The sequence below is a fragment of the Equus asinus genome, chromosome 9 (assembly GCF_041296235.1).
Source record: "Equus asinus isolate D_3611 breed Donkey chromosome 9, EquAss-T2T_v2, whole genome shotgun sequence".
In the NCBI taxonomy this organism is placed as follows: Eukaryota; Metazoa; Chordata; class Mammalia; order Perissodactyla; family Equidae; genus Equus; species Equus asinus.
Genome location: NC_091798.1, coordinates 4,017,406 through 4,027,488, shown reverse-complemented (window position 1 = coordinate 4,027,488; position 10,083 = coordinate 4,017,406).

Here is a 10,083-nt window from a genome sequence, read left to right as displayed (position 1 = left end):
CATCTATCCTCATGGGCAGCAGCAACCAGAGAGGTTGAGGCCCTGCCTCGGGCCAGGCATCATCATGCTGAGGGTGAGGTAAGCCAGGTGTGCATGCCTGTGTGTGCATGTGTGTGCATGTGTATGTGTGAGTGCTTTGAAGGGAGAGGTCAACATATAGGACCTGGGGCAGAGGTGGCAGGAAGAATTGCAGCTGGACCCCATCTTTTGCTAGAAATACCAAAGTCTCAGGTCCTGGGGTTTCCTTCAGCAGGTGTGGGGCACCATCTGCTGAAAGTTCTGAATCATGAAAACATCTCATCTGCACCCTCCGAGATGGCCCCGCCCCAGTCCAAGATGGCACAGCACGGGGCACTTAGGCTTCGGGGCTGCTGGAGGCACAGGCATCACCTGTGGGCGCATCCAGTGGGGAGAGTGGAAGCTTCTGATTCAGGCAGGGAGGGGACTTGCTCTGGAACTGAGCAGTTTGCCTCTGGGGTCTGGGCAGAGCCACAGAGCCACCAAGGCTGATGGTCAGTGTCAGGACCTCTGTCCTCCATCTTGAGAAGTTTCAATTTGGCCGTACCTGTGGTCCACAACAAGGCACCCTCCCCCAACCCTGAAAGACACAGAAACAGGAGGAAGGCTACCATTTGGGAATTAAAATATTAAATTTCAGGCATAATAAAGAGAATCAGTTTTGAGAAGACAAGCCAAGAAATTGTCTATACACACGTGATTGAGTTTGTAAATATCCCAAACCCCAAGATGCCAAGAGCGTGGTCTCAGAGAGGCACTCTGGAACACGGTTTCAGTGTGTGAACTGTGGCTGATACTGTTGAATGCCTCCCCAGCAGCCACTCCCATCTCCCTCCCTCCTGGCTAACAGAGCCCCGAGATTATTAAGGGCAGCAATGTGCCCAGAAGAATCAGGATTGGTGTAGGATGGTCAAGCACAGTGATTCCTATTCTCCTTTTTCAGATACTCATTTTCCCAGCTCTCCCTTGCAGCCAAAGAAGGCCAAGTGACCAATTTGGGCCACTGAGGTGTGTGAAGAAGTCTGTTGTGGACTTCGGGAAAGATACTGTTTTAAATTTAAAAAAGGAAACCAGCACAGACTAAAACGGGCTGATACTGCCTGTTCCTTCTTCTTCCCACATAAAGGTCCATGTGATGCCTGGAGCTCCTCTGGCCTTCTTGTAACCATGAAGCAGCACACAGCAGAATCTGAAGGCAACTGGTTGGTAAGGGCAGGGCAGAAGATGGAGTGTGACAGTTAATTGTATGTGGTAACTTGACTGGGCCACAGGTGCCCATATTCGGTCACACGTTATTTTGGGGACATCCGTGAGGGTGCTTCTGGGTGAGATTTGCATTTGATCTGGTAGACGCAGTAGAGCAGACTGCCCCCCCCGATTGGAATAGAACAAAAGCGCTGACCCTCCTCCAAGTAAGAGAGAATTCTTCCTGCCTGATGGCTTTCAAACTAGGACATCAGCTTTTTTTCCTGCCTTTGGACTGGAACTGAATCACTGGCTTTTTCTGGGTCTCGGGCATGCTGACTCACTGCAGACCTTGGGACTTGCTGGCCTCTATAATCGAGTGAGTCAATTCCTTATAATAAATCTCTTTCTCTCTCTAATATATATATATATATACTGGTGGTTCTGCTTCTCTGGAGAATCCTGACTAATGCATGGGGTAAGCCTGGGTCTCCATCAATGCCACTGGTCTGCTGCACCAGTCCTGACTTGCCCCTCGCCATGTTCTTAACACATGACAAAATGAAACGTTTTCATTGTTCAAGCCATTTAGTCACTCTTTCTATTACTTGCCGAAAGCATTCCTTGTCCTGGCTGATGGGCATGAACTCTCTTCCAGTTCTCAACTCCAGTGTACAAAACAATCACCCTGGGGAGATCCACCCTCCAGAAGTTGTTTTAATAGCTCTGGGTGGTACCTAAGACAATATGGGTCACAAGCTTCCTGAGGAATTCTGCTAGCCTCTGAGGAATACTGGACTGCAGAAAACACAGGCAGCAGGCATGTGAGTAAGATGGAAAACACTCATACTGAAAGAGTAGGATAAAAGCCCAATATACTGTAAATGATTTAGCTATTTAAAGAGACACAGAAAAACATTCTCCATCTTGGGGCAAAAAGGCTAGAAAGATATTCTTCAAAGTGTTGAGCAGTTGCTTCTGGGTGGAGGGATTTTGATATTTTTGTTTGTTTGCTTTTCACACCTTTTAGAAACAAAGCCCACCTTACTCTATGTGTGGTTTTGAGAGGAAAACCCACATGTACTTAAAGGAACAGCCTCCTCTTAGTCCTCCTTGCCCATCCTCAGGACCTTCTAACCCCTGATTCAGCTTCCTGGTTCCCAAAGAAAACAGAAGTGAGACGGCTGTGTGACGGCTCAGCCCGATCATGAGATGTCCCGTCGTACCTTAACAAGTGAGCCCTTGTGTTAATCTGTCAGCTGTGAGCTTGGATGACATGAGTCAGACAAGACAGACAAGACTGAGTTCTGCAGTCTAGACCTTAGCTTGTGGCAGGGCCCTGTGGCAGGGCTGGCAGACCCAGAAAGAGAAAATTACACACCAACACCCACATTAACTGTAACCAACCTCTGCTCAACACGTCCTGTGTGTCAAGTGTGGGGATTAGACTTTACAGACCACTTTATTTAATCCCCAGGACAACCCTGCAAGGTAAATGCTGCTGGCACAGAAGCCCAGAGGGGTTGGATCCGTGTGTAACTCTCATTACTAGGAACCCATCAAATGTGCAGACTCTGGTGAAAAGAAGATAAAATGTCCATGGAAATATTAAAGATACAGAAATAGAAAGTGTTGGGAGAACGAGCAGAGGTTTTCAGGGGCAACACCAGAGACTTTGCAGGTACCCGCGGGCTCGCTCGCATCCGAAAGGGAAGGAGCTCGCCCGATAGCTTCCAGAGGGTTTTCTACTCGCCTTGGACTGGTATCCAGTCCTCACAGGCGTCAGGGAGGAACACTTCCCCTCCACCCTCTTAGATTCAGTGCCTGGGGGCGTATGAATTTAACTCGCAAAATATACATTAACAGGACAGAAAGGTACCAAATTTTGTTAAAACTTTGCACGCACGGTAGTTCACAGACAAGAAGTGAAACTGAAAGAAGCGGTTACACACGCATCATACACCCTTCTTAATAAAGGACAGAAATCTCGGGTTTCAAGGCAGACGTTCCGGGGAAGCGACTAGGACACGCGCGCGGACCCGAGGGAAGCCGTCGCTCGGGAGGCGTGCTTCCGCAGACGCGGCAGGCAGCGCGCTCCCCCAGGCCGGCTCTGCCCAGACCGCGGCTCACACCGTCCCTATGCCGAGGGGCAGATGTGGGGGCGGCGGATTCCGTCCCCGTCAGAGGCTGGAAGGGCCACGCAGTGAAGGCGAAATTCTCTTCTACGTGTTGCAACCATTCAAACCATTCTTAAACTTAGGGAAAAAATATCAAAATTCCACCCGGCCCCCCAGAAAGGGCGCGGGCTCGCGCTGCAGGCGGCCTCCCGGGCCGCGCGCCCGCCCCTCCTCCGCAGCCGAGGCGGGGCAGCCCTCTCAACCCTCTTTTCCGGCCGCTCCCCGCACCCGCCGCCCGGCCCTGTACCCTGTACCCCGGTCCCCCAGACGGCCGCGGTCTCGGGCCGGGACTTTGCGCACGCGGAACCAAAGCGGAGGGGCCGCCGGGGCGCGGCGCTCGCGAGGCCCTCGACGCAGTTCCTGTTCTGCTCTGGGAGGCCTGGCGGACCTCATCTCACTGGTTCTGGATGTCCTGCTGCTCTTTGACCCGAAGTTTAGTTCAGGATGTTTCAAAGTTAAACGGGAAACCCGGGACAGCTGTGGACCGTTAGGAATGGACTGGAATTCCTGCAAAATGAGAATAAGTACTTTCTGAGCTCCTCCAGTCTTAGCGTGGAAACGTAAAAGGCTTATAGATATGTAAATCTGCTTCACCGCACAAAGTAACTAGGGTGCCTTGGAGAATGGCTGGTGGAGGAGGGAGTGAGCCTGACTGCCCGGGCTGGGCCAGAGCAAGCCGCGGCCAACCTGAGGCAGCTCCTTTTGGGCAAACTGGTTTGAGCTTAAGTGAGAATTGTAACTGCAATGGACTGAAACGCATCTAATATGTATAAATCCGCAAATTCATAATGGCACTAAGAAATACACAAAACCTCATTTGGTGCTAAGGAAACCCTCATTTTGAAAAACTGGCAAATAAAGAGGGGGAGGGGAATCAAGCCCTTGCCCTGCAGGTGAGTATGTCAACTTAAAAAGCAAGTTTGCCTGTTATTTTATCCCCAAAATGAGTTTATTTGGGACTAGCCAAAACGATTGCAATTCACTAAGCACATGCTGCAGTGAACCACAGACAAACCCAGAGCACAGAGGAGGAGTTGCTTTTACAGGGGGAGAAGGAGGGGCTGTTCTACAGCAAAGTCCGTTGGAGGAGAGTAACAAATCAGGGTGGCAACAGCTTCTCATTGGGTGAGCTCTGGCATTTCTCATTGGCTGACCTGTAGCGCTTCTCATTGGCTGAGCTGTGGCACTTCTCATTGGCTGAGCTGTGGCACTTCTCATTGGCTGAGCTGTGGCATTTCTCATTGGCTGAGCTGCAGTGTTTCTCATTGGCTGGGCTATTGCTGGGTGGAGAGAAATCTTCCTTCAGTAATAAAGTAATTGCGTTTCCTGTGAAAGATGCAAGCCTCTGTCTCTTCCTGTTTGGTGTAATTGAGGATGTGTAATGAGGGTGAAAACTCCCTGGACGGGCCTTCCCGCTCCAAATTAGTTAAGGTTTTTTAAAAATTAATTTCCACGTTTCCACATTTTTCCCTTTTGATCAACATCTTTCTATGAAAGCACTGCTGATCAACAGTCAGGGTCTCTGCACATAGTAGTCTGGTCCGTCGATACCAGGAAGGACCTTTCCTGGTTGTTGTGTCCCACGTTGGAAGGAAGCTGCATAGTGATTGTATTCTCCAGCTGCCAAGGCAACGTGTTGAGTAAAAGGAAGATTAGGAGGGAGAACTCTCAGGCATTTCTTATTGAAACTCAATCATTGTCCGAGGTTGTAAGTGTCGGAAATCGTTTCAAATTGTTGAGCTAACAATTGTTGAGCCCTTATTGGGTGTGCCATTTTTACAGAAGCTCAACAGGCAATAGGTGCAGAACTTCACAACAAGTGTACAGAGTAAGATGAACAACAACGCTGTAAACCCATTTTTCAGGATGGTTGCAAACCAGGAGCCCAGACCAGAAGGTAACCAGCTGAACAAGTCCAAAGACAGTGAATTGTCAGGTGAAACTTGTAGCCAATGTGCTTGCTCTCTAATCATAGGTAATTGGGTTTCTATTTCCCCAGAGGCATCTATCCACAGGAAGTGAATATTTATTGCAACAGGAGGTGTTCACCACTGCACAGATACCGCCTTGCTCAGCAAGTAGATAACCAAGGGCTATACCATTATGCAAAACTACCTTGGCCAGTGAGTTAAGCAACCATTACTGCGCTAAATTGCTTTGGCTGTGGAGTCGGCCAACTCTCTGAGTCACAGAGAGAGTCCTGCTTATAAGCAAGGTACTAGGCTGATTTTTCAAGCAGTTTCTTAAAGCTGTCTGATCATCTCTGAGTCCAAGTACATCTTTCTTAAATATAACATTCTAGTTGAAGCCTTGGTAATCTAGCCAGTATTTCCAATTGTGTTTTGTTACAAGGAGAACAGGCCTTCACGTAACCCATGCAAATACAAGTATTGTCATGAAAAGCATATTTAAGAGTTTCTGAATTCTGGAGGGATAAAGTAGAGAGAGAAAGATAAATTTTCAACTCTTGTTGCAAAGATACACTTTACCAAGTTGCTGTAAGTTATAGATTGCTTAAAGGAGAGAAGAAAAAGTGGTTCTTTACATCTGGAAAACAAAACATCAAAGCAATCAGCTGTCCACTTGAGTTCCAGAAATTCCCACCCAGTTCAGTGTTATGATTTTAAAGTTATCAAAACTTGTATTCCACAGTACTTGTCAAAGTCTTTTCCATGAATCTCTTCGAACATGAAACATATTTGTAAAAGCATCAGAATAAAAACAATAACTGTCTATAACTGACAAAAGACTTTTAAAAAGGCAATGGGTAAATAGAATTGACAAGAAACTTTGAGGATTTTTGTGACATACATTTTAGATAGTAACTAGAATTACAGGAATTTTATACAATTTCTAGAACACTTTTTAGTAACACTCACCCAAACAATATAACCTAAAAAAGCTTATTATGAGTTATCAACCATGCTTATCATGTAATTTGACTTACCAAATAAACCCAATTAGTGTGGCGCCTGAGACAAGAAGGAGGAGGCGGACACGAGGCTTCAGAAGCCATTTTGTTCTCCCTCAGTTTTGTAGTTGTTTTGGCTAATTTAGACAAGCCATCTTGTAGTGAGGCAATTTTAGAGCTTTATGCATATCCAGAAGCCTCAGGGTACCGATAAAAATAGACATACCATTCATTTTCTTAATTTTAGAGCCACAATTTTCCAATTTGGTTTTAAGAAAAGCTAGTTTGGGGAGATTGAAAGTTCTCCATAATGGCCATTGAAATTGCAGACTGCTTTTGGTCTGCTCAGCCCACTTAGTTACAAACGTGCATGTATGAGGTCAGAGTTCTTAAACATAAACCTGGCCAGGGCCCCTGAAGGAAGGTTTCTCTCAGAAAATTTAGATGACTAGGATTCTGTTTCTGAAATTTCCTCTGAAAACACAAGAAAGTTGTTAAAGTCCTGGCCCTGATCCCTGGAGGAATCTAGAAACAAAAGAAAAGTTGCTGGATTCCTATCCTGGATTCCAAAAGTAATCTGAAAACCTAAGAAAAACTCCTGGATTCTCAGTGAGTCCGAGCCCCACGGGGAACTGTGCTCCCTCCGGACAACAACTGAGTGCTCATCAAGGACAGAGCACGGGTTCATGGAAGACACAGTCCCTCCATTGAGAGGACAAAGCCTCTCCAGATCCCGAACAAAGTCTGAGATCTCAGGACACAAAGGGAGCAGAGCTCGAAACCCAAGAGGAGACTCACTGAACCGACAGCAGGGGGCATCTCTTGTCTGCCGTGTCCTTATCTCCAGTCTACTGATCCTCTAAGTTTGTTTTGTTAAAAAGAAACAAAAGGCCCCAAATGGAGCCGCTTATGCTAAGCCCACATCACCAAACCAGGGCTTTATACCTAACCTAATTGCAGTTTCAACCTTCCCCAGAAATGTAATCTTAAATCTGGAATTTTCTGGTCAGCATCAATGAGATAAGCTGCTATGTGGGCCCTTTTCATTCCCCAAAGGAAGGTGAGGTAATCCCTTTCTTCGTGTGCCTATAAAAGCCTTCCATTTTGCACAGGTCCTCAGAGCTCCTCTCTACTTGCTAGATGGGATGCTGACTGACTCATGAATCATTCAGTAAATCCAATTAGATCTTTAAAATTTACTTGGTTGAATTTTGGTTATTTAACAGTTTCCATGCCCTGCCCCTTTTAGGTGCACAATATGCTGTCTGTCTTCTCTGAGATCTTGAGAAGAGAGAATGGGACCCTCTGACACTCCCAAAGATGAGCCCATGAGGATCCTCCACCAGGCTGGGCCCTGTATTCCAAACGACATCTCTAGCGCCTGGGCCAGGCCTGGCACAGAACAAGTGCTCAATCAATATTCCATGGGTAATGTAGAGTATGGAAAATAAATTAGTATGAAATATATGAACAGTAATTCTCTTGGCACAAAGTGTAATATATGAACAAATCATTAGCTAACATCACCAAGATGATTCACATTACTGCATCTTTAACCTTTGCTAACGACCCTGAGGTGGGAATCCTTGCCCCTGCTTAACAGGTGAGGAGCCTAAGAGGTTGTTCCTTATAAAAGGTCATTTAGCTACGGAGAGTTGGGGCAAATTAAATCCACTGTCAGCCTTCTTCCCTCCCTATCTCAGGGTCGTGGTTGCCACATGGATGGGCCAAGCTCCCCTCACCTAGAAGCCATCACTGCTGGCTGCTGCTGCAGGCTCTGGAGCTGGAGAGAAACCTTAGCATCTTTAAGGAGACTATGAGCTGTGATTCCCTTTGGGCATCACTCCTGGAGAGGGAAGGTGAGGTCCCTTGTGGGCAGGATCTAGGTTGTCTGTGTCTGGGGGTGGGGGTCTCTGAGAACGGGCTTCTGTTTCTGATCCCTGGGGTGCTGCACAGGTGACATAGAGGCACATTTTTCACCTCTTACTTTTCACACCAAAAGTGGGGCCTCAATAAGCCTTCAAAGTGATGGGTCAGGCTACAAATGAGGGACTGGTCATTTGTACTGAAGAAGGACATGGCCCCACCTTTGTAGTCCATGAAGACCCCCACTCATTTAGGGGGGCTGCCTGAAGAAAGGCTGATTCTATGGGGATTCAATGTGAAACACGAGTGTTTTCTCCACAGTCTGAGGACCCAGTACCCATTGTTGAGAGAAAAAGTCACATTCTCTGCCCTCCTGTCCATGTTGTCCCAGCACATTCCCAAACACTGGCTTTACTGTGTCCCATGTCCTCCTCCCAGCAATGTTTCCCTGCTTGGAAATCCTGAGAAACCACTTCTTCCTTGTAAATCTCTTCTTCCAATCAGGACACCTTCTGGGGAGTATTTCTATGGGTTACAGCTTCAGATAAGAAGGGGGCTAGCCATGTCTGGGTCCAGAGTCACCTCCACGGGGGTGTGGTATGGGAGAGAGAGCATGAGTTACTGAGGAGGGACCTGGGCTGGGCCCAGAGGTCACCCCCTCCTACTGCAGACTGGCTCAGGGCAGGTCAAGTGAGGTCGCAGAGTCAGAATACCCACCAGACACTGCCCATCCCCTCTCTCATCTCCACTGCAGCCCTGGGGCCTCAACAAGGCCTGGAGATGCCTAACCGTGAGGTCATAACGCCTGTATATTGCCCCAGCCTACCACTGTCCCTCCACATAAGCCCCTGTTTGACTTTGTGAGACTAGAGTGACCTCACTATCCATCTTCCTCTCACCCTCACTTCCTGCCCAACTTCACCTCCTTCCCCTTCAGCCCAGACCCCTGGCCATAATACCCTCAATTCCCTGGATCTTTGCCTGGGACCTGGTCTTGGCTGGCACAGGCCCTGCCCTCTCCCTTCTTGATCCTATATCTGTTACTGGTGAGCTCCCTCTCCCATGTCCACCCAAGGCTCTGTCCCACTGTCACCCCCACAGCGGTTGGTACCTATATGTTTCTGAGCCTCTCTTGATTCTGAAAACAAGCAAACAGAGGAGGCAGATCAGTGCTCACATGGAGAGCAGGAGGTAGGGAAAGGGGAGACAAAGGGTGGCTGCCCTTTTTTGATGTCATGGACCCACCAGATCTGATGAAGGCCATGGGCATTCTCTACAAAATGCACCTCCCCCGGTATCTGCAGCAGTTTCAAGGTCTCCATCACAAGCTTGTCTCTGCAGAGACCCATGGCCTGCAGGTTGTAAGAATCATAAACTAGAACCTTGTAAGGAAGAGATAAATTGGGGTGGGGAGCAGCTTCTCTCACCTGCCACTCTATGCTTCTTTATCCAGTCTGACACCAAAAATACAAAAGATCTGAAATCACAGAACAGGGGCCCATAGGACAGTGTGGGACAAAGTCTCTGCGTGTGATAACACGTACCCAATTTTTCCTGGAGTGCATGACTCAAAAAAAAAAAAATCAGTGCTATATACAGCCCTGATAAAGGCATCAGGACAGAGGGAAGCTGAGGGAGATAGTCCATGGGTTCTTCCCCATCCTGGGTCCACATACCCTGAGAGAGCTCATAAAATTTACAGTTCTTCTCTTTAGGAAATGTACCAATGGGCAAGATTTGCAGACAATTTATAGGGATTTCCATCAATGCGTTTCAATGCCCATCCTAAACCCCCTATGTATGTGCAGATGAATTCATTAGTCTATGGGGAGAGGAAAACAGCTGCCTTTGTTGGCCTGCCCATGCTTCCTGTCCAGTCTAGAGTCAAGATAGTGCACAGTGGCTCAAATCATGAAGAAGAGGGAC